The 24867-nt window shown below is 35.5% G+C and overlaps 1 protein-coding gene across 8 annotated transcripts in view; it reads right to left on the reverse strand.

The window, feature by feature from the left end:
* Nucleotides 1-24206, reverse strand: part of hap1 (huntingtin associated protein 1) — an 89804-nt gene extending 65598 nt beyond the window's left edge. For 4 of the 8 annotated variants that reach the window (XR_012387041.1, XM_073916474.1, XM_073916467.1 and 1 more), the window contains exons 1-2: nucleotides 24108-24206; nucleotides 9887-10052 (exon numbers count right to left, since the gene is read on the reverse strand). The gene's annotated coding sequence lies outside the window, so the exon portion shown is untranslated. The remainder of the gene's footprint in view (nucleotides 1-9886; nucleotides 10053-24107) is intronic. The other 4 variants (XR_012387042.1, XM_073916475.1, XM_073916468.1 and 1 more) reach the window with 1 other exon arrangement.
* Between the last annotated feature and the right edge of the window lie 661 nt (nucleotides 24207-24867).

Here is a 24867-nt window from a genome sequence, read left to right on the forward strand (position 1 = left end):
AGAAGTAGCCCTATTAAATACTTTTTAATTTTTTTGTTATAATTAGGGGTGCAATGATTATTGATTTTGGTTGCACGATTATAGTCTGACAAATAATCATGCACGATTATTATGCATTTATTAATTTCAAAACACTACTAGTTTAGAAAATCATGTTGAAACTTCTTATATTTTAAAGTGTTTTTTGTTGCTGCTCAGTAACCAATTCATACAGCACAAAATATTATTAACCATTTATTTTGGATTTGAATATAAATAAATAAAACGTTTTTATCTTTTAAACAAGTAATAGTTCACTACTGTTAATAAATAAAAAAAAAACAATAAATAAATAAATAAATCTAATCTAAATCTAAGATACATACAGTATGATAGTATATTTCCCTTTTAAAGAAATGTAGTCAAAGGCTACTGCAGACCTCTTGTCTGCCACTTTTGATCTACTACTTACAAAATTCTTTATTAATTTTTGTATTTTTCTTCTCTTTGAAGTAGAAGTGTGTATATTTCCATACAAAGTATGAAGCAGATCGGTCAGTTCTGTCGCGTGACTCATGGTGCACTTGCACCATTCTTTTAACCAGGTGTTTTACACAGCGGATGCTCTTTCAACAGCAACCTATCACTGGGAAACACCCATACACTCTCATCCACATACATACTGTACACTACAGACTTTGGACTGTGGTGGAAACCGGAAATCTACACTAACAAGGGAAGAACATGCAAACTCCACACAGAAATGCCAACTGACCTAGCTGGGGCTTGAACCAGTGACCTTCTTGCTGTGAGGCATTTGTGCTACCTACTGCGCCACAGAGACAACCAACGATTAATTAACCGTGACAAATTAAAGAGCGGTTAATAGTAAAATCGGTTAATCGTTGCATCCCTAGTTGTACAGCTGCTCACTTTAACATATTAAAGTGTCTTTGATGTTTCCCTGTTTTCTATAAATCCAAACAGAAAATCAAGGGTGTTTTATGTCATTAGCATGGCAACAAAGGACACGGTCTGGGTCACTAATTAAAATTGCTTTTTTAATTAAAAATACAATTCTCTGATGTAATTTATTTTATTTTTTTTACATAACCAAATAAAAAAATGGGCCATTTATGCCTTTAGGCACCAGTGCAGAGGGAATTTACCCTGTAAATGGCTGTATTTATGCGCTGCTTATGTTTTAAATGTGTACAGTATGTTGGTGGGCACTGAATTAGTGGTTATTATAAATAAAAAAATAAAAATAAATAGTCAAATGCAGTGAATAAAAGAAGGCCATTTGTAGAGGTATAAGAAGCACAAAATACCATTAATGATGAATGTCTTATGGTGGGGAAATAAGTGATCCATTCTGGGTTGTCCAGGTATCTGATGGCTCATCTGACAGCAATCCAGAGCCTCCGAAAATCTGGATGCTTTAGCCTACTTGTGAATGTTCAAACTTTAATGGTATTGTTTTTTTATTTAATCCAGGCGTTACCAATCTCGGTCCTGGAGGGCCTGTGTCCCTGCAGGGTTTAGCTCCAACTTGCCTCAATACAACTGCCAAATAGTTTCAAGTATACCCAGTAAGATCTAATTAGCTTGTTCAGGTGTGTTTGATTAGGGTTGGAGCTAAAGTCTGCAAGACACCGGCCCTCCAGGAACAAGTTTGGTGACCCCTGATTTAAACTTTCAATTGTAAAACTAAACCAGTAATAATTAACAAGGTGACGCTGTGCTCTTGAATTGATTGTACATCATATGCAGTGTGGTAAATTATTGTTCATTATTGTCTATAGGCTATATAAGTGATTTATATTAGATGGGATATCTTAATATATTACTTATTTTATTGCATTATGATATTACAATTTACTTGCATCTAATATTTATTGTCAGTGCAGACTTATGTAATGTTTTAGTAGAGAAAGCTAAAATGCTGTGCAAACGCTGATTTCCACAGAGCTTCTACTGTTTCTGTATTAAAGCTTCCAAAAGACAGGACACAAAGAAAGAAGTGCTTACAATTTTCTTCTCTTATGTTCCAGAGAATTATAAAAAACATATAGCTAGCATTTGACATAGAACAGCTTCCAGAATCTCTTCCAGTTCAGTGCTGAATTTGGCTAAAAACTCCTCAAAGAAGGAACAGCTCCAATCATAATAGAAAAAGCTGTGGATTGTGAGTCACAACCTGTAAGTATTTTTATTTGTTAAAATTGATTTATTACATGCGTAGTTTCTAGTGTTAGCGGTATGTTGTAGCAAGGACGAAAACAACATCCACAATCTTCAGCAGTGCTGCAGTCTCTCTATGCTGACACTTTCCCTGCATTTTACATCTCAAAGAAACAAACTTGCAAAAGATTTGTGAACGTTTCAAATTACCTACACGTGCTTATTCCAAATATATGTCAAGACACTTGTCAGATTTTATTTTAGAAAGCAGGCGTGAGGTTCCGCTGTGTCCTGTGTGTCATTTTCTATCTGATTGAGGCTCAAACTGATATGGCTAACAGTTACTCTGACTGACTGTTTACACAGCGCAAAAGCGTGTGCTTGTAGGGGTGTGTCGCTTTTCCTGGTGAGGTGGAGCCAATCCGTGAATCACAGCACGTTATGTTAGCTGACAAATCAGAGCCTCTTGAGGGTGGGCCTTTCGAGGAAACTAAGAAATATGATTTTCATTTTCATGTTAGCTGAGTAGCTGTATATAATCAAAGTAAGATATATGGAAAAATAAGCATGACTACACATTGCTTTGCATCTTATAAACACAACCAAACCTAAAGAGTCATGACACACCAAAACACATTTTTGAGCTGTTGACAGTTGTATATGTGTCCCACGCTGCTAAAAACATTATGAGGACACAGATATTTCACAAAAAAGTGAAAATTGGTTGTTTTTGCATTATTTCAAGCAAATTCGTTCTTCCGGTTTGAAACTAATTTTTGAAGCTGCGTCATGCCAATTAGGTCCTTGTGCGTATTCCAGTGTGTAGACTGGCTGTCTGTACCTGGTAGTACATTTTGACGTCTCTGAGTGTGCTGCATTCATTCATGAGAAAGGCTTGGTTCAAACCAATCAGCGAGCTCTATTGTGTATGCTGTGCAACTTCATTAATATGCATGATAGCTTTCGAAGACGTGTTTTTACCTGTTACAGTGTTCAGATGGCAGAGAGACGCCACGTTATGTTGCCAAAACAAGTGTGAGAAGAAAAATTGTTTGAAGATACGGGTCGTCAGTATATAATTTAAAGTATATAAAAAATAAAGTTTATAATTTGCTGCAGTGAAGGTTTTGTTTTCATTTTCCCGCTATGAGAGCACAGCCGGATTCACGGGTGGATTACAGTGCACGAGACGCACAACAAAAATACGAGGAACATTTTTACCCGAGAGCTTTTGTCGTCTGGATATGGTGAAATCCGGATTTGCCGCTCGTCTCCTTTTAATGAAGACGCGGTTACAGCTGGTGTTGATTGTCCAGTCTCTACAGATTTGGGGAGCGTTCAGTGGTCTTTGTTTGTTTATTCAGATGGCAAAGTTAGTTTGTATCGTCAGCAGTACTCTTTCAGTGTTTAAAGACGGACCTTAGCCAAATGATTTCTAAGTTACTAAAGTTTAGAGTACGTTAACATAACTACAATATTATAGACTGAAAGATCCGCTGTAACTGCTGCTCTCCGAGTGTAAACATGTAAACACTGTTGTGTAGGATTTTCACCGCATTTTGTGACAGAATAGTCTATACACACATGGCTTTCTGACGCTACCTACCGAGTGCATCTAAGTTACCAAGAAATGTTGAGGTTTTTTTTCTCTTATTCGCCGTGCGGTATTAAACATTCCATTAAAAATACATGCTTCCAGCAATTTCTCGAATCAAAAATGTAATTTGTCACGAGGGGCATGAATGAAATGTTCTTGAATGAAAGAGCCAAACTGCAGTTAAAGTCCACCATTTAATAATTTAGCAAATAATTCGACAACTGATGTCCATGTGAACACAGTTACTGTCTTTCTGCCCTGCACTGCAAAAAATGCTTTTCTTGCTTAGATTTTTTGTCTTGTTTCTAGTCTAAATATCTAAAATTTCTTACATCAAGAAGCATTTTTTAGACAAGCAAAACATATTGCCTTGTTTTGAGAAATAATATGCCAATATTAAGTCAGTTTTTCCTTAAAACAAGCAAAATAAGCTGCCAATGGGGTAAGCAAATTAATCTTGTTTTTTCTTTTGACGTAAGATTATTTTGCTTACCCCATTGGCAGATTATTTTGCTTGTTTTAAGGAAAATTTAAGGACTTAATATTGGCATAATATTTCTCAAAACAAGACAATATGTTTTGCTTGTTTAGAAAATTCTTCTTGATTTAGGAATTTTTAGATATTGGACTAGAATGGACTAGAAACAAGACAAAAAAATCTAAGTAAGAAAAGCATTTTTTTGCAGTGTGCATATGTGTGTTTGTTTTGCCACTGTAAAAATCAGCGTGTGCCCAAACTGAAACTCCCATTTTTATGCAAATTTTTTTGCACCTTCCCTCTTTCCCTCCTCCAAACTAGAGGTGTGAAAACACCCTGCTAAAACAGGAGGGTTTCGTGGCCCTTTAAAAATACACTCTGGACCGCCCCTTAAAAATAAGCTGAAAGAACATAATTGTTGAGTGTTTTGAGGACAACTTAATTGTTTTATCTTCAATCAACTTAAATTTATAAAAATGATTAGGTTAACTTCAACTATTTGTGTTAGGACAACATGAAGGAACTGTGTGGAAACCAGCATCTTTTACAGTGTTGGAGCAGAATTCCCCTTAAATATTTATGTCACTTTTTCCATACATTAGCTGGTGATGATGTCTGCTAAACTGTGAAGCTTATTTAAATTTATTTGTTACCAGATTATAAAGAAGATACAGTTAAGATTTTTGATAAACTGATCGTTTTAAAGTTTGGGACAGTTAAACTGACTTAAATGTAAAAGAAAAACTAATACATTTTTCAAGAGACTTCAGCAATACAACAAGTGCATTAATTAAATGTAAATCCAAAACTGAAAGCTGACAGTCATTGTAAAGTTTATTGGCTTAAACCCGAAGAGTGACTTTCCACACAGTACAAGACTATGGCTTACGTAATGAATATGACATCAGCTCTATCTGTCAAGCCTCTCCCTTTCTCTCACAGGTGGTTTTTTCAGGTTTATACCACAGCGTAAATCATACTTCACAAAGGGTGAACTGGGTCCGTGTTATACATTAACCCAATAGCATGAATAATAAAAAACTTCCTAACTGCTGAACGGATGCACTTTGTCTGCACATGAAATGTTGTAAATAAAGAGATATTAGTTTATATTTTCCCCTTAAAAATAAGGAAGTGAAATGAGACACTGCAATGTGGAGATGACAACATCATACAGTGGCAAGAAAAAGCAAACATCGTTTAATCTGGGAGGGACTTGTGTTTAGAGGTCAAGGTTATCATGCTCATGTTTCAAGTCGTGACATCACTGCTTATAAAGACGATTTACTACAATGTCCCCACTTTTACAGCAGCCTACATAAATAGAATAAGTAAATGAAAAAATTGAAAAAGTTGAAGCCTATAGCTTTGTAATCCCATGTCGATAAAAAAGTAAAAGAAACAGAACAATCCATAAAATCCTCTATCCTCTTTAAATAATAAATGAACCCACTAAAATGAATATCAAATCATACACTATACCAAAAGTCAAAAGTAAAAGATTTAAAAGTAAGATTTTTTTTCTCACAATGACTGTATTTATGTGATTAATACATTATTTTAATATTTTTTAAAGTTTTTAATATCTGTTGTTACTTCAGTTTTCAGACTCACATGAATTTTTACTGTTATTTAAAAACTTTTACTACTATTAACCTTATTCTTCACGTACAACTGGGCGCAGCCATTTGAATCTTTTGGCTCGAGACTTCTGGTCCAATTCACTTCCATTAATTTTTAGTGGAAAAAACTGTTAATGTTGCAAATTGATGTTTTCTTATTATATTACTCTGCTTTATCTGTATAGTCATGAACACTTGTTTGTAGAGCAAGGAGTTTGACTGTTTTCTGTGTTTTTTTTACTCCTAGTCATTTCGCCCAAAGGCAACTAAATCGGAAATTCTAAAACGAATTCCAAAAACGAGTGCACTTCCGCATTGAATAGTAAGTTCAATCAATTAGAAATCTTTCTAATATACCATTTAGATTCTCAAGAAACATTTATGTATCATGTATTTATTTCCCTTCAGCCTAATCCCTTACTTATCAGGGTTTGCAACAGTGGAATGAACCGCCAACTATTCTGGCATATTTTCTATGTAGCGGGTGCCCTTCCGGCAAAAACCAAGTACAAGGAAACACCCAAACACTCTCTCAATCTCACACACAATCATACACTATGGCAAATTTAGTTCATTCAATTCACCCAGCAGAAACCCACACCAACACGGGGACAACATGCAAACTCCACACAGAAATGACAACTGGCCCAGCCGGAACTCAAACCCGCAATCTTTTTGCAGTGAGGTAACAGTGGTAACCACTGAGCCATCGTGCCGCACACATTTATGAAAGTATACAAGTATGTATATATTCATTCATTTGTTTTGTCTTTTTGGCTTAGTCCCTTTATTAATTAGAGGTCGCCACAGCGGAATGAACTGTTGACTTATCCAGCAAGTTTTACACAGCGGATACCCTTCCAACTGCAACCCATCACTGGGAAACATCTACACCCCATACACTATGGTCAGTTTTAGCATACCCATATCTCCCATACCTCATGTTTTTGGACTTGGCGAAACCGAAGCACCCGAAGGAAACCCATGCCAAGACGGGGACAACATGCAAACTCCACATAGAAAAGCCAACTGGCTCAGTCGGGACTCAAACCAGCAATCTTCTTGCTGTGAGGCAACAGTGCTAACCACTGAGCCACCATGCTGCACACATTTATGTACGTATATAAGTATATATATATATAGTATATGCAATTAATATTTATATTTTATATTTATGTATAACTTTATTTAGATAACAGGATTCAGGATTTTTTTTTTTCAGGATTCCTCAATAAAAGGAAAGTTCAAAAGAACATAATTGGTTTTAGATTTTAATCTTTTGTAACAAACAATGCCAAGGTTTTCACACCCAATGCTTCAGTTCATTTCAAAACTTACTCAACCCCCAGACTTTTAAAAGGTAGTGTATATATTTTCAGTAATCACAACAAACAGCTTGTCACACTACACAAATGCTTCATTCAACTACCAGAGATATGACACATTATATATGACACAAAATGGCCTACTGTATATTCATAGGAATTCACGCATACATAAGACACACAGCAGATCACCATTTGACTCCAAAGAAGTACATTCATCTAATCCTTTTACCAAACATCAGAGCTCACAGAAACTGTCAATGCCTCTTTACTCTTTTCATCTTCTTGATGAAATGTCTTCTTGAATGTCAAGATTATTCACTGGCACAAACTAATAATTCACAATACTTATTCTGACTTGAAAGAAAAAAAAGTCATTATTTACTCATGTTATACCAAAACTGTATGACAATTAATTTTCTATGTCACATACAATGAAAATAAAATGAATAGTTTACACAAAAATAAAAAATCTGTCATCACTTACTCAAGCCTATATGAATCTCGTTCTTTTTTTAGAAAAGAGATTTGAAAAAGCTTGAACCTATTGACTTCCATTTGTTTTTCCAACTACTGAAGTCAATGGTTAAAGATTTTCAGCTTTCTTCAGAAAATCTTCTTTTGTGTTCAACAGAAGAAAGAAACTAATTTTAGCAACCATTTAAACAAAAGTGAATAATACGTACATTTTTGGGTGAACTATCACTTTAAATTAAATTGGCACTAATACTATTTAGCTTTGTCTGAATATCTTATATTGTAAAAATAAAACTGTAAAAAAAAAAGACAAAACTTCTACACACAAAAGCCCATTCTAATAATTCCTTCAGAAAAAATACATCTGATATTTTCTGTTTTATTAGACATGTTGTTTTAACCACCTTCAGTACACAATAGGCAATACTGTATCATAAGTCCTAATATAACAACGAGCAAATCCCTAAAAAATACTGCTATATTACAGTATCTGGCATTCTCTGAAGTCCTTAAAGAGATAGTTCACCCAAAACTGAAAAATCTGTCATCATTTACTCACCCTTTACTTGTTTCAAATCAGTTTGATTTAAACACAAAAGAAGATACTTTGAAAATAGCTGGAAACAACAAATGACTTACATAGTATTTGTCTTTCCTACAATCGAAATGAGGATTTCAGCTTTCCCCAAAAATTTCTTCTTTTGTTCTCAACAGAAGCAAGAAACTAATCAACCCAGGCTCATTCTGAAAACGTACCACTATATACATTTCTAGAGAGCACCACATACGTCCCAGGAGCTACATTTTTTTGCAGTTTTTGTTTATGCGAATCCACCAGAGGCCAGTGTGTATGCTTTTTTAGGTCTCAAATTTCTCTTGCGAGTGCCATTCATGCCTGCTGTTCTGTCATATATCCACCAGAGGCCGCTGTTGTCCGACTGATGAATGACTGACTGATCGATCGACTGGCCCACCCCACCTCCTTCCCTAAACCCAACCAATAGTGTTTTAAAAAGCACAGATTGACCCGTCCACCCACTTCCCTAAACCCAACCACCAAATTTAAAAAGCAATTCAAAAAAAAGAAAAGCCCTCGTCTGATTTTTACCACATTTTACCACATTCTAACCCTGTTATTTACTTGTTTATTTTATTTTTGGCTTCTGTTTTTGTCTTACCCTCTTTCTGGAAGCACTCTTCACCAAACTCAAACCCCATCGTCATGGACATCTCCTCTCTGCATCTCTAGCCCACCAACATACAGTGTGAGCTAACTGGACAAACTGGTAACAGCAGGAAAGCCGTCCATACAGAGGTAAGCAGTCAGCTGGTAAGCGCGAAAAGGAAAGGCGTCATAATACCCCTAATCTTTAGTTTTAAAAATGAAATGCAACTATACATACTTCCGGCTACATAATTCACGATCTCCAGAAATATATATAGGGCTACGTTTTCAGAATGAGCCTATGTTGAAACTAATTTAGACTTGCAATGATTTGAATGTGAGTAAATCATGAATGTAAGTTCATTTTTACGTGAACTGTCTCTTTAAATGCTGCATTGAATAACATTGAATTATTAGGAACGATGGTTTTGTTTAATTAAAACACAAAAACTCAACAGTGCCTAAATGGCCTGTAAACAAACCGATAACCTATCAGATTACACTTCAAGACTGATATCAGTTAAACAGCAGATGACAACACACTCACTTCCTCACTCTTCTCTATTAAAGGCACAGTACATCCCCCAAAAAATAAATGTACTCTCTATTCACTCACCCTCAAGTGGTTCTACCTTTAAGAGTTTTATTCCTCTGTTGAACCCAAATAAAGATAATTTATAGAATGCTGAAACCCTGTAACCATTGATTTATTAATGAAAAACAAATACTATGGAAGTCAACGGTTACAATATTCCAGCTTTCTTCAAAATATCTTCTTTTGTGTATAGCAGAAATAACAAACTAATTAACAACCACAAAATGAGTAAATGATGACAGAGTTGTCGTTTCTAGATGAACGATCCCTTTAAAGCCTTACAATACAATAAAATAGCTGCACATCAAAACACACTGTGCCAAATACACCATGTCCATTTATCAGTCTCCATAAACATCTAACACAGCAGCAGCTTAAAACACAAATGAGGGTCCCGTAATAGGACATAAAACAGCTGAGAGCTACAACTGCGAGACACATAAAAGAGCTCTAGATCTACTCACAGCAACTGATAGACGATCTCTGCATTGACTGAAATCAGAGTAGCCAGTCGAGAGGTCACACAGAGGAGTCTCTGTCCTTCTTCAAACTGTCCTATACACCTGCTCAGATGGCCCTGTCTTGTGTTTGTTTCTCTCTATGAATTGTCCGGTGCACTGAGAAGACTTTCTGAAAGGAGAGATAGGGAGGGTGGAGTAACAGGAGTGGGTGGGAGCAGAGAGAGAGAGAGAGAGAGAGAGTCAGTCTGGCACTCTGCAGCTCATACAGCTAAAAGCAGTTTCACCGCTGTCAGCATCCATTTAATCAAATGGCTTTGATCAGTTTATGGAAACAGTGGGATTTACTGATTAATGGAACCTAACCATTGATTTCACACTCATGAATGGGCTTGCATTTAACTTTGGGATGCATATTAAGGTTATTCAATAAATTGCTAATAATTTGATAATAACTAAATGATGTATCTGTCACACTATTTTAGGGTACATTTCCTGCTATTAGCAAACCAAACTAAGCCTTTTAGCTCAATAAAGTACTGATTTAGTTATTAATAGTTAGAAAGCTAATTTGGCTTTGGTGTTGGATTAGGGATGTAGAATAAGGTCATACTTTATAAGTACTAATAAACAGCCAATATCTTAATAACAAGCAGGTAGTAAGCCAGAAGTTAACAGTGAGAATTGGTACTTAAACAGACTAAAGATTACACAAAACATGTCACTCATATAGATTTAAATAGGGGAAACGGTCAACATGGCGAATGAAGCCCCGCCTTCTACTACAGAAGCCAATCAGCGATCGCAAAAGACTGACGATTCTCCGGGTGAGGGGCTCAGGACAACCAGGGGTTTCTGCTAATTTTGTGTGCTTGGAACATTTAAAAATGAAACTCAGCTTTTGCTGGTGATTCCTAATATGAAATTAATCGTAAACTTGCCAAGCAATTATGGAGAATTTGATGTTTCCCTATTTAGACAGAATGCCTGTGCATACTGCCTGAGAGGCATTTCAAAGATCGCATAGTGAAATGCCTTTAAGCGACTTAGATTTAAACTAAAGTTTTTGCAAATTTCAATGCATACAGCTAAACACAATGTATTTTGTACTTACACTAAGGGACTCAAATCTGTCACAGATTTACCATAGGAAGCCGTGGATGAACTTTTTGCATGTGAGTGCAATTTAAAAAATGATTAGTTAGCTTATTTAAATTAAGTAAAGATGTTGTATTCAATTTTAAAAACAAATGAACCATAAGTCAGCGCCAGTGGTGTAGTGGTTAGGGTGTTGACATGCACTCTGGTGCTCACGGTGACCTGAGTTTGATTCCCGCCTTGTGGTCTTATTCCGATCCTCCCCTGCTTTCCTGTCAATTCTCTCTACTTTTCAATCCAATAAAGGCAACCCAGGCTTATTCTGGAAACGAAGTCCCACAGAGGTTTCTGGAGACTGCGAAATACGTCCTGGGAGGAACATATTTGTGCAGTTTTTGTTTTGTCAAACCCTTTTTCGCATCACGAACGCCTCTCGCGGGCACAAACTGTTCTCGCGTTAAGCCACTGAAAGTCGCTGTCGAACGACCGTCTGTCCGACTGACTGAATGATTGACTGGGCGACCGGCCAATCAGCCGACCCACCCTCCTCCTGCTTCTTCCCTAAACCAAACCGGTTTTACCGATTGTCCGCCTGCCCGCTCGCCCACTCGCTTCCCTAAACCCAAGCAACGATTTACTAAAGCCTTCCAGAAAAAGAAAAGCCCTCGTCTGATTTTGACTGCGTTTTCGGACTTCACCACATTCTCGCCCTGTTATGAACTCGTTCACTTTATTTTTTGGATCCCGTTTTTGTCTTACCTGATTTCTGGAACCGCTCTTTCCCAGACTCGTTACCGTCGCCTCCGGGTCTCTGCTCCGCCGATGGTCACAACGAGCTAGCCAGACAAACTACTTGCGGCGGGAAAGCCCTCCACACGGAGGTGAGCTGTCAGCCGGCGAGCGCGAAATGAAGCAACGTCACACCACAGAAATCGCGGTCTCCAAAAACGTCCGCAGGACTACGTTTTCAGATGTAGCTTGGGTTGAATAAAGGTGAAAACCCAGAGAAAATAATTATATAAAAAAACAACAACCATAATTATAAAAATGAACATAAATCAACTTCCAAGTTACAATGGGTTTACTCTGTGTTTACTTTGTGTGTGTTGAGTGTACTAGTTTTAGTGGTTTATGAGGACGTTTTTATATATAATAATAATAATAATAATAATAATGTTCAAACTACTTATTTAAAATGAGTTGAATCAGGACAATTATTGAGGGTTTTTTAGGACAACTTAATTGTTTTGTGTTCAATTCACTTGACATTTTAAAAACAACTAAGTTAACTTAATCGATTAGTGTTGGGTTCGATATTGATAAACTATAAATCAATACATATTTGTTGCACTTTGTATTTAGTATGATTAAGCAAGCAAATTTTGAATAGTATGTTAGCTAAATCTAGATGATCCTTTTTGTTAGTTTTTGTTTCTCTTTTATATATCTTTCTGTTATATATCTTTTTAAATTGTATATCTAGTAAACACAGCAATTTTGTGGTTGTGTATATTTTAGAAAAATTGAGTATGATTGTAAAAGGCTGCATTTCGGTGTGCAAAAAATGAAAACAACTGTATTTAAATATAGAAATTGTTGTAAAAATGTTTCAAATTAAATTTGGATATAGTATGGCTACACATTTGAAGTCAACAGTTTACATATACCTTGCAGAATCTGTAGAATGTTGATTATTTTACCAAAATAAGAGGAATCATACAAATTGCATGTTATTTTTTGTTTAAAACTGATCTGATTAAGATATTTCACACAATATTTCAAAGGTTTCACTAAGGTATGTAAACGGATGACGCGGTAGCGCCGTACATAATGCTTTCACCTCACAGCAAGAAGGTTGCTGGTTCAAGCCTCTGGGGTCAGTTTGTATTTCTGTGTAGAGTTTGCATGTTCTCCCCACGTTCGTGTGGGTTTTCTCCGGGTGCTCCGGTTTCCCCCACAAGTACACAGACATGCGGTGCAGGTTAATTGGGTAAGCTAAATTGTCCATAGTGTATGTGTCTGAATGAGTGTTTGGGTGTTTCCCAGAGATGAGTTGCAGCTGGAAAGGCATCCTCTGCGTAAAACATATGCTGGATAAGTTGGCGGTTCATTCCGCTGTGGCGACCCCAAATTAACAACGGGGACTAAGCCGAAAAGAAAATAAATGATTGAATGAAAGTTATAAAAATATAATATTATTTGATAAGTAATTTTATTTGTTATAACAAAAATTTGTTTAAAATAAACTTTTCTCTTTTTTCTGTTTCCAAAAAAATTGTACAGCCATAAGCCATGCATTTAGAGTGTATGCATATACTGTAACACAGAAGAATCCTTACAATCTATATGATAACATACTTACACAACAGAGATAGTGAAGTTCTTAACTGAACACATGGACCACGGTCACAATCAATGTTTTTTTTTTTTGAAGCATGAACGTGCCACAAGTGAATGAACCCCCAGCTGTCATAAAACAGCATGTTACTACACCTAACATCAAAAGCAACAATAAAACTGTGCAAATATAACTGGACAGTGAAAAATGGTAAATGTCACAAAAGCCTGATCAACAGCAAAAAATATCTGAAAGTTGAGTATTTTTGCTTAATTTTATTACGTTAAAATTTCCTTCTATTAAATTGTAAGCATGACAAACAATTTCCAAGAAAAGTATACTTGTAAGCTTAAGCCTTAATTTCTACAATCTTGAACTGAAAGAATTGACTTTTTAATTTTTATTCTTGTTTCAAATTCCAGTCTTAAATTATGAAAATCTGGCAAAAATTAAAAAAAAGGATAATGTATACTATTTACCAAACAGAAACCAACAGTTACAGAAACATAAAGAACTGGTGTGTGTGTGTGTATATATATATATATATATATATATATATATATATATATATATATATATATATATATATATATATATRTGTRTATATATATATATATATATATATATATATATATATATATATATATATATATATATATATATATATATATATATATATATATATATATATATATATATATATATATATATATATATATACACACACACACACACACACACACCGGGTAAAATAAGCATTGTACTCTCCATGTCACCATTTTTCTCAGAAAACATATTTCTAAAGATGCTGATGACTTGAAATTGTATTAGTAAGGAAATGAAGTTATGTGTAATAAATAAAAATATTTTCTTAAAATAATGACTTAACATCTCATAATAATTATAATATGATATATAACATGAATATTGGGCAATGCAGTGGTGCAGTGGGTAGCACATTTGCCTCACAGCAAGAAAGTCCCTGGTTTGAGCCTCGGCTGGGTAAGTTGGCATTTCTGTGTGGAGTTTGCATGTTCTCCCTGTGTGTGTGCGGGTCAGTGGGATTGCGAGGAGGGGGGCTTTGGGGGCTTAAGCCCCTGATGTATTGTCAAAAGCTCCTGATCTTTTGGAATATGTTGCACCTAAATAAAAATAGGTTGTATAACATTTATTTTGTTATCGAAGACCTTAAAAAGAGCACATACATCACGTGCATTCCACTTAAAGCAGCGTTTGTGTCGGTTTGTGTTGGTTGTGGCAGGTGGGAGTGGCTCTGTTGACACATGGTTTGAAAAAAATTTCGCCACTGCACTTCATTCATTATTTTAAGGAGCTGATGCTGATGAGGTAATAATACAACTGTTTCGCGAAACTTAATATTTGTTTTCACAGTATAAAATGAGTGTAGTTTTGGTGAAATAAAATAACTGTTGGTAATCAATAAAATGTGCATCATATTAATGTAAAAACATGCGAATTAGTCAAAAAAAACTAAATTGTAATTGCTTTCTAGATATGATATAGATATCTAGACATCTTTATCTAGATGTGATATGGCCATCTGTTTCTGTTATAGTTAAATCAGTGAGTTCATGTATCTAGCATATTATTTTATAGCTATATTCTACTGTAACTTGCTATATCAGTTAGCAGCGGATTATAAATCAACTTTCTTATGAAAACACCCAAGATGAAGAACACATACTGTTGAAGCCAGAATTATTAGCCACCCTGTTTGTTTTTTTTATAACATTTCTAAGCATAATAGTTTTAATAACTCATCTCTAAACACTGATTTATTTTATCTTTACCATGATGACAGTAAGTAATACTTAACTTGACATTTTTAAAGACACTTCTATACAGCTTAAAGTGACATTTAAAGGCTTTAAAGGCAGGGTTATTGCCTTAGGCAAGTAATTGTATAACAATGATTTGTTCTGTAGACTACACTGTAAAAAGTCATTTTGTGGCCTTGTAGATTTCATTAATATTAATATGTACACTTTATTTAATAAAATACATTTTCCTGATTGATTTCAGGCCATTTTTTTGCTTTGAAATTAATTAAAAATGTCTGTAATAAAATCTAATCAATTTTATTATAAGAATTTAACTATTATTTTTAATCATTTCAAAAAGAGAAAATATTAATTAAATCCAACGTGATTAAAATGAGCATTTTCAAATTAGCCAGGGGCACACAAGTAAATTTTTTTGCTTTGAAATTAATTAAAAATGTGTGTAATAAAATCTAATAAATTTTATTATAAGAATTTAGCTATTATTTTTAATAATTTCAAAAAGAGAAAATATTAATTAAATCCAACGTGATTAAAATGAGCATTTTCAAAATAGCCAGGGGCACACAAGACAATATGATTAGCTGAGGACCAGCTGCCCTCGCCGGGTACACAAGTGATGAGCGCCCGTCATGACCTGGGGTCTGTTCTTCTTACGTGGATTACTCAGTTAGCTGGATTTGGTTATTGACGAAAAGAAAAGAAAGAAAAACTTAAAAAACTTATAAAGCAGCATTATCCCTATAAGCTTAACCTAAAATATTACTGATTTAGCTTATTCTTCTTCTTTTGGCCTTAGTCCCGTATGATTGCAGGGTCGGCTCTTTGGAACAAGTCCTCCATTTAGACTTGTCCATATGATAACGACTTTTTTACACCTTCCGGCCAGCCTGTCGTCTGGGCCTGTCACCCTCATACACTCACACGCTACGGACAATTTAGCCTACCCAATTCACCTGCAGCATGTCTTTGGACTGTGAGGAAACACATGATAACAGTGACATGATAACAGTTCTGCTAGCTCAAACCTGGTTGGGAGCAGGTTCAATTTATATAGGACTATATAAATTATACAGTATTAGATTGGCTCAGTTCAAGAAAGATAATACAAAAAGTATGTACCGAATTCTGATATTTTCTTACAGTAGTAGTTATATACACTTGGGAAAATACTAAATTTTTTAAAACTATATAAATTTATAGTTATTAATAAAATAAATAAAGTTATATATTAATAAAACTTATGCAATCTGCACCCCCCATGTGCAAGTACAAAGACTGCCACCTGGTGGTGCAAAGAGAAAACTTATTAATATGAACTTTTTAGATCGCTTTAGTACATTTTGTGTATTATAATAGAAATGCACAGTATGTGACTTTTTAAAAGCAATAATGCATTTATGCAGCCATAAACATGTTATGACCGTTAATATGACGGTGATTTGATGCTTCATAAAAGTTGCAGACACCTTTACCAATATCAAAATGCTTTTGTAAACATCCAGTTATTCTTTACACCAATTAAAAAAACGGCTACTATAATACTACTATGGGTACTATAATAAGGAAAATCCGCTCTAACCATAAAACTAAATAAACTGCTCTTGACACATGAAAGGGCCAAGCATGCAGCCCACAACAAGGTGTAAAGTTATTTGTTTTATATTTAATATTTAATTATTTTATATTTAATATTTTGGATATTTAACAAACCGATTCCAATGAATTTTAAGTAATTTTGCTCACATGGATAATTGAATATTAATCAGATGATGTCATTACGCTACTGTGCCGTCAGCCAATCGTTGCATTGCTGATTATGATTTCAAGGATCGATAGATCTGTCCTTCACAACACACGCAGCGATCTCAGATCTGTTCATCCAGACATTTTAATCCGATTCACGAACTTGTTTGAAAAAACATATTAGCCAGAGATCAGCTATCAAGATTAAAAGATCCAGGGTCTGCCAAAAAATCTTAGATCATTTAAGCGAGCTACAAAGAACGGACCCCTGGTCTGAATTCAATTAAACATTTAAAAAAAGGTCCGATTGATAGATGAGACCCACAGAACTGTTAAGATTTAAAAACAAGAATCATGTCTCAGCAATTCACGTGACTCCATTCTCCATACAAGAGATGTCTTAAAGCTATCATTACCAAAAAAGCCTTTTATACAAAGTATTACATACGTTTCAGTAGTTCCAGCCAATTTCATGAGGAAATGTAACTATTGTACATTTTGTTAGTTCAGTAGCTAATCATACAAATTCATACAGTACAGACTTATGAAAAAATTGTATTTTTAAAAAGAGGAGTGGCACTACTAAATCCATCTATTACTTAAATGTACGAAAATGTATGAATGTGTCGCAATTACCAATGATTCAGCCTGTGCAGATCGCTGGTAAACATGCAGATCACTAGAGAACTACAAATTTGCCAGCAAAAGAACTACATATTCAGTCATGCACCACTCACACACCTGGCCGAGATCCCCATGATTGCAAACAGACACAGCTGAAGCTGTTCAGGACTAATTACACAGACTATATATACACCTCTCAAACACACACATGTTGCTGAGTCTTGTTTACTGTTTAGTGACATTACAGCGCAATTCCTTTGTATTGCTTTGCTGTGGTTTGATCCTTGCTTTGTTTTATCTGTTTACGTTATATGCTGCCTACCTTTTTGACCATCTACCTGTTATTTTGAATACAACTTTGGATTGCCCTTATACATTTGTTTGCTCCTGTGCTGATCATTGCTTGTAGTGATGGTGAAATAAAGCTTTCTGAACCAGTCAAGCGCTTGACTCAATTTTATTGGAAATAAAGTTCGTTACTCGAAGCTTTCTAAATCAAAGCTCAATGAGAACCTCTTTTGGTTAAAAAGAGGGAAAGCACTGTGTTGCGATAATGTCAAAAGTTCACAACTGACCAGTTCATTCATGTAGTAATACAACAGTAATATAAACAAATTACTCAATTACTGTAGTTTTAGACATAAGGTATGTTACATTACACCACCGATGACTGTAGCAATATCCAAGGCATTCAAAAGTATTAACATATATCATATTCTAACTAATCCTTTATTCACCCACTCACTCCAAGCGGGAATCGAACCAGCGATTCCTGCATCGGAAGCGTTTCCTCTAGGAGAAGGCTATGTGAGTGATGCTTCAGGCTGCACTCGCCAGCTGGCCTCTTTTAAACACTATACTACGATATGCAGTGGTTTTCTATAAAGTTAGTTGTAAAAAAATACACTTATACACTTTAGTATGGTTCAAAACTTTTTTACTAGAAATTACTATTATATTTTAGTTTAATTACTGGTGTGTGGGACCGGCGCAGTGCTTTGAAACAGTAGAAATGTATGTAATCGACGCCTAACCTCTCGCTATACACTTTACTAACCCATGAGGGTGTTTAAACCTTTGAATCAAAATTTGAAGCAGTCACGTGGGTATAGGCAAAAATCAAGCTTCGGACGTCACTGATCACTGCTTCACTGCGAGATGTATTGTTTTTGATACAAGCTTTGAAGCCTCGGCACACAACGTCACATAACTAATTGCTTGCCTGACCAACTCTGTCTCAATAAACCTGCATTTGGATCAACACTTCCGTTGTCATCGTCACTCCCTTGTAACAGAATGAGACGGTACAAATTCATACAAATTAGCCACTAAATCAAAAAGTTATGAATTGATGTCAAGTAGTGTTAATAGCTCAGTACTTCTTCTTTTGTCATTTCATTGTTATTACACCTAACAAATCTTACAGAAATAGTTTTGCATTGATTTATTTTGTATGTTTGAATTGTTTGGGATTTTACAAAAATCTGGGTCAATTTCAAGTCAACAGCTCCTTTGGAAATATATTTATCAGGAGAACTTATCCAGCAAGTTTTTTACACAGAAAGGGCATCCATCCATCCAGCCGCAACCCATCTCTGGGAAACATCCACACACACACTCATAAACTACAGACAATTTAGCCTACCCAATTCACCTGTACCGCATGTCTTTGGACTGTGGGGGAAACCGGAGCAACCGGAGAAAACCCACGCGAAGGCAGGGAGAACACAGAAACACCAACTGAGCCGAGGTTCGAACCAGCGACCCAGCGACCTTCTTGCTGTGAGGCAAGATCTTATCTAATATTATATTAATAAATAATATTCTCCTGCTTTATAATAACTAGTATTAGTCAAACAAGAAGACAGTGTGTATTTTCTTCATTGCAATGTTTTCCTCATGAGTCCAGGATCAGACTCTACCCTCTGACTAGCAAACCTATTTTAACAACATCCTGGAAACACTGTCTTTGTCCCTATTTCTTCTCATACACAATAATAGAAGGATGCACAAACCACACGAGTTCTCTGTTTTGCATTTTAAGGCAAGGTTTGCATTGAGGAGAGCAGGAACTGACTGCCCACACACAGCAAATCACAGAACAAGTGCAAACAGCTGAATCTCATGCTGTGCTTAAACAAATCCAATGACCAAGCATGTTTTTAAACTGAAGTCCATACTCTAGTTAAGCCTTTAAATAATTGGTATGTCCTGAAATTTGCGGTGCATGATTATTAAAACTGCATAATTGGTTTAAGGCAATGAGGTGTTTTACGTGAATGAAACATAACTATAATGTAACCAGTTTCTGATTATGATCAGTGTGCTTTTGTAATTCGAATCAATGAATGTGTTTGGGTGTGCCTACACCTATTGGTCTCTGTGTGTCACTTCAGTGGGAAAGTTTGCACGTGCCCGTCCTCGCTTTGGGTAAAGTCCATTGCAAACAAAGCACACTGTGTAAATGGATTAACAAATCATTAGCCTACAAATAAATGTCAGGTGAACAACTACACCCTCATTCATGCTAATCATTTCCACTTATTATTTTATTCCTGATGATGAGTAAGTCTTCCCAGCTAACAGTGAATGTTCTGATGATTTTGATTAATTTTCAATGTCAATAAAAACATTGAGCTGTGATTTTTATTAGAATGTTATTTTGTAGATATCCTGGGCTGCACATAATCTTTACGATAGCTGTGCTGCTCCACACTTTGTGAATTTATATACAAGCTGTCCAGTGATCATAGCTTTCAGACTAACATTATCTAAGCCATTTTTTCTATGAACAAAATATTTAATAAATAAATCAGTAATAATAAATGAATAAGCTAATTAAAAATATTAATAATAAGCTAAATCAGTGAGCGAAGCAGTGGTGCAGTAGGTAGGGCTGTCGCCTCACAGCAAGAAAGTTGCTGGGTCGCTGGTTTGAACCTCGGCTCAGTTGGCATTTCTTTGAGGAGTTTGCATGTTCTCCCTGCATTTGTGTGGGTTTCCTCCGGGTGCTCCAGTTTCCCCCACAGTCCAGAGACATGCTGCAGGTGAATTGGGTAGGCTGAATTGTCCGTAGTGTGTGAGTGTATGAGGGTGACAGGCTGGCCGGAAGGTGTAAAAAAGTCGTTATCATATGGACAAGTCTAAATGGAGGACTTGTTCCAAAGAGCCGACCCTGCAACCATACGGGACTAAGGCCAAAAGAAGAAGAATAATAAGCTAAATCAGTAATATTTTAGGTTAAGCTTATAGGGGAATATGTTGCTTTATTAGTTTTTAAAGTTTTTCTTTCTTTTCTAACTCAACTGTTACTGTATTAAATAGTTGCTCATAAGCTTATAAGCTTTGTATTTTTTATTTTCAAAACACAAAATGATGCTTACCTTTAAATTAATTAATTTGATTAATTAATATTATTCATCAGGGGTCGCCACAGTGGAATGAACTGCCAAATAATCCAGCATATGTTTTATGCAACAGATGCCCTTCCTGCCACAACCCAGTAAACACCCATACACACATGTACTCATACACTACGGCCTATTTTACCCAATTAACTTACAGTATAGCACATGTCTTTGGACCTGTGGGGGAAATCAAAGCATCCAGGGGAAACCCACAGCAACAAGGGGAGAGAATGCAAATTCCACACAGAAGTGCCAACTCACCCAGCTGGGACTCGAACCAGCGACCTTCTTGTTGTGAGGCGACAGTGCTAACCACTGAGCTGCCTCTACCTAATTTACTTTTAATTCATATTTTGTATTTTATTTTGAAGCACTCTGGTGGAGGATGTTTTGTGCCTACATCTGTTGTTCAGAGAATTTTGAGAGAACATTCAAATTTCATGTTCATATTATGCTTGCCACATAAAAAAACGCTTCTAGTTTTATACATTTGGTCCTTTATGTAACTTATAACTTTGTAACTTTGTTTGTTTTGTAGTTGTGGTAAAATCAATATTGATAGAGGACAAAATAATGGGAAATTAACTCATAATGTTCAAGCTAAATATTCTTAGATTGTATTTTTGTTTGCTGAGTTTTAATTTAAAATACATTCACTCTAGGTTGTAAGGTGGCTCGGTGGTTAGCACTGTTGCCTGCCTTGAAGCCAGAAGGTTGCTGGTTAGAGTCCCGGCTTGTCCAGTTGGCATTTCTGTGTGGGGCTTGCATGTTGTCCCTGTAGTCCTCTGGGTGCTCTGGTTTCCCCCACAGTCCAAAGACATGCGCTATAAGTGAATTGAATAAAATAAATTGGCTGTTGGTGACACAGTGGCGCAGTAGGTAGTGCTGTCGCCTCACAGCAAGAAGGTTATTTGGCCGCTGGATCAAATCTCGGCTCAGTTGGTGTTTCTGTGTGGAGCTTGCATGTTCTCCCTGCATTCGTGTGGGTTTTCTCCGGGTGCTCCGGTTTCCCCCACAGTCCAAAGACATGCGGTAAAAGTGAATTGGGTAGGTTAAATTGTCCGTAGTGTATGAGTGTGTGTGCAACCCCAGATTAATAAAGGGACTAAGCCGACAAGAAAATGAATGAAATTGGCTGTTGTGTGTGTGCATGTGAGTGTATGGATGTTTCCCAGTACTGGATTGCAGCAGAAAGGGCATCTGCTGTGTAAAACAAATGCATACGTTGGTGGTTCATTCCGCTGGTTTGGAACAGTCAAGGTTTTAAAACAGTCGAAATTTTCTGCTATATCATTCCTAAGGTGTGAGTAAGATTTTTTTATTTACATTTTTTTTAGGACAACAGTATCTCCAGCAAAAAAGATATCCAAACTCAGTGTTTTTGAAACTAATGAAGACAGCAGAAGTCAATGATTCATTTGAATTATTTAGCCTGATATGTTTACTGCTCTAAAATACTTTAAATGTTTCCCAAATTAAAATATATTATGTACAAAGTGGAAAAAGTTTTACCCAGACATTTAAAAAAATATTTTAGAGCAGAAATTCTCAATACTGTGATACCATAAAACCGTGATTTTTATATCCAAGATTATCACACCATCAAAATCTTATAGCGGCACATGCCAACCCCTGATTAATAAAGGGACTAAGCTGAAGGAAAATAAATGACTGAATGAATGAAGATTCTCTGTGTAACTGCTGTTTATGATTGCATTACTGTGTTTATATGCCAGAAAGAACATTTACAAAGAAGACACAATATGACAAAGAGGATTACATAGCAAATAAATCACAACAAATTATACAAGTTTAAAAGATTTTCATGAGAAAGAGTTGCAATATAATTACTAGAGTGTTTTAAAGAGTTCACATATATATCAAATTTTTTCTGAAAATAAAAAAGTTAGAAGCTTCTTTGAGAAATTATACATATGGATCTGCAATTTTGCCAGAGTTATTAACAGTAAATTTACAGCGAGGGGGCTGTAGAATCAAAGAGTCATCAAATTTTGGGGATAAACAAAAGTAAATATGAATGTTTTTATAAAATTGGAAAATTCACCCTAAAACACTTTACAGTAAGTACACCCTCAATATAAACGATTTGATGTTTCTTCAGATACAAAACGGCATTTATAGCTATTTTAGCAAGTTTTATATTACGAGTGCATTACTGCATTTTTTAAATTAATTTAAATAAACTGAATGATACAACTTAGAATCCATTAAAAGAGAACAGTTATTTTACACAATATTCACAGTAGACACAAAAGATAAAGAGTAAAACAAAAAAGAACATTAAAAATTAAAAGAAATAATAATGCAATAAAATAGAAAGATTCAAGTAGCATGAAAGATCTCAATATATTCACTCAAGAAAGAAGCACATTTCTCAAATATCAAGTAATCTACTTGATTTAATTAAATGTTCTATTTTACATAGGAAGTCTATAAAGATTAGATTTTTTAAGAAACCTCTTTGAAAGTAAAATTTCTCAGCAAGTATAAGAAAGTTTACAGTATCTTCTAATGACTTATTTTGGTTTTCAAAATAACAAATAACATCCTTAAGCTGCAAATTACCACTCATATTGACCTTGGAAAAGCAGTATGAACTTAAATGATCCCAGAACGGTGAGTGCATTACTGCATCTTTACAGTGACGTCACTGTATGTGAAACTAACATTTTTACTCCGGTTAAATTGTACAGTTGGTCTAAAATGTTTTATGTTTGTAATTACAAAGCACCGGACTGTAGTAGAACGTGGATACTGGCACATGCACTGCAAGATGACAATGCGGATGGCACCAGACAACATACCCTGTGCGTGCCTTTTGTACAAGTTTACTCAATTAAAAACGCCACAGCGGTAACAGAAAATATTTTCTATGCCGAAACTGTCAATGAGTTTTCTAAACCCTATTTGGTAGTAAGACCAACAGACAGCAAAAAAGGAACAGAAAGCAGTTGAAACAAATTCGCATAATAATAAGTAAAGAGCAATGTCTTGTTTGATCATTCTAACCGTTGTAAACAATCAAGTGAACTGTGCAGATATTTGTAATCAAATGCATGAGTAGAGATGAAAAGTCCCACCCTGACAAACAACAAGAACAGTCGCCTCTCTGTCTAATCCATTCGCTTCACAAATCAGCAGCCAAGCTGTTAATTCTGTTAAGAGTTTATTTATAAATGCTTACAACTTACTTTTATGCTGTTTTGTCTTCTTTGTCCATGGTTCGCTCTCTTTTTGTCCCGGGGTGAAGTTTGACGGTCGGCGGCGCCTCGGGCTGTCAGAGCCGCTTTGACCAAAGAGCTGAAGCTCCATCAGAGGTCGCTGCAACACTTAGGAATGCTCAGCTGTTCCGCTAAATACAGCATCTCAGATGTGCTGATACAGTAGAAGAAAGTGAACTCTTTACCATAAATTCCACGTTAAAAGGAAAAGAAAAAAATCTGTGATAGCCTATTCCTTATTTTTTCACTCTTAATGCTTTATTATGTGTAACGCTTTGGACCACAAATCTGTCATAAGGGCTTTTGATTGAGATTTATAAATCATAAATGGATTAAATAAGCTTTTCATTGATGTGGTCTGTTAGGATTGGACAATAATTATTTAGGATACAACTTTCTGGAAATCTGAAATCTGAGTGTTTAAAAAAAACTAAATCTAAAAATCATTATAATATTGAACAGGTTAAGTTTTTTAAATGACTATTTATTGGCCTATACTTAGATAAAAAATGTTAAAAATATATTAATCAAACAATCATGAGGCTACTTCATGTTCTACAGATTTTAGCATAAAAAATATCTTCCATTTTGACACGCAATGAATTGCTAGTTTTCCCCCCAAAAAAATATACCCATGCTACAAAAGACTGGTTTTGTGGTGCAGAGTCACTTTGCTTTACCAATTAAAAGTTTAGTGCTAGTCTAGAATGTTTGCTTTACTCTGTTAATA

The sequence above is a fragment of the Danio rerio genome, chromosome 11, assembly GCF_049306965.1.
Source record: "Danio rerio strain Tuebingen ecotype United States chromosome 11, GRCz12tu, whole genome shotgun sequence".
NCBI lineage: Eukaryota > Metazoa > Chordata > Actinopteri > Cypriniformes > Danionidae > Danio > Danio rerio.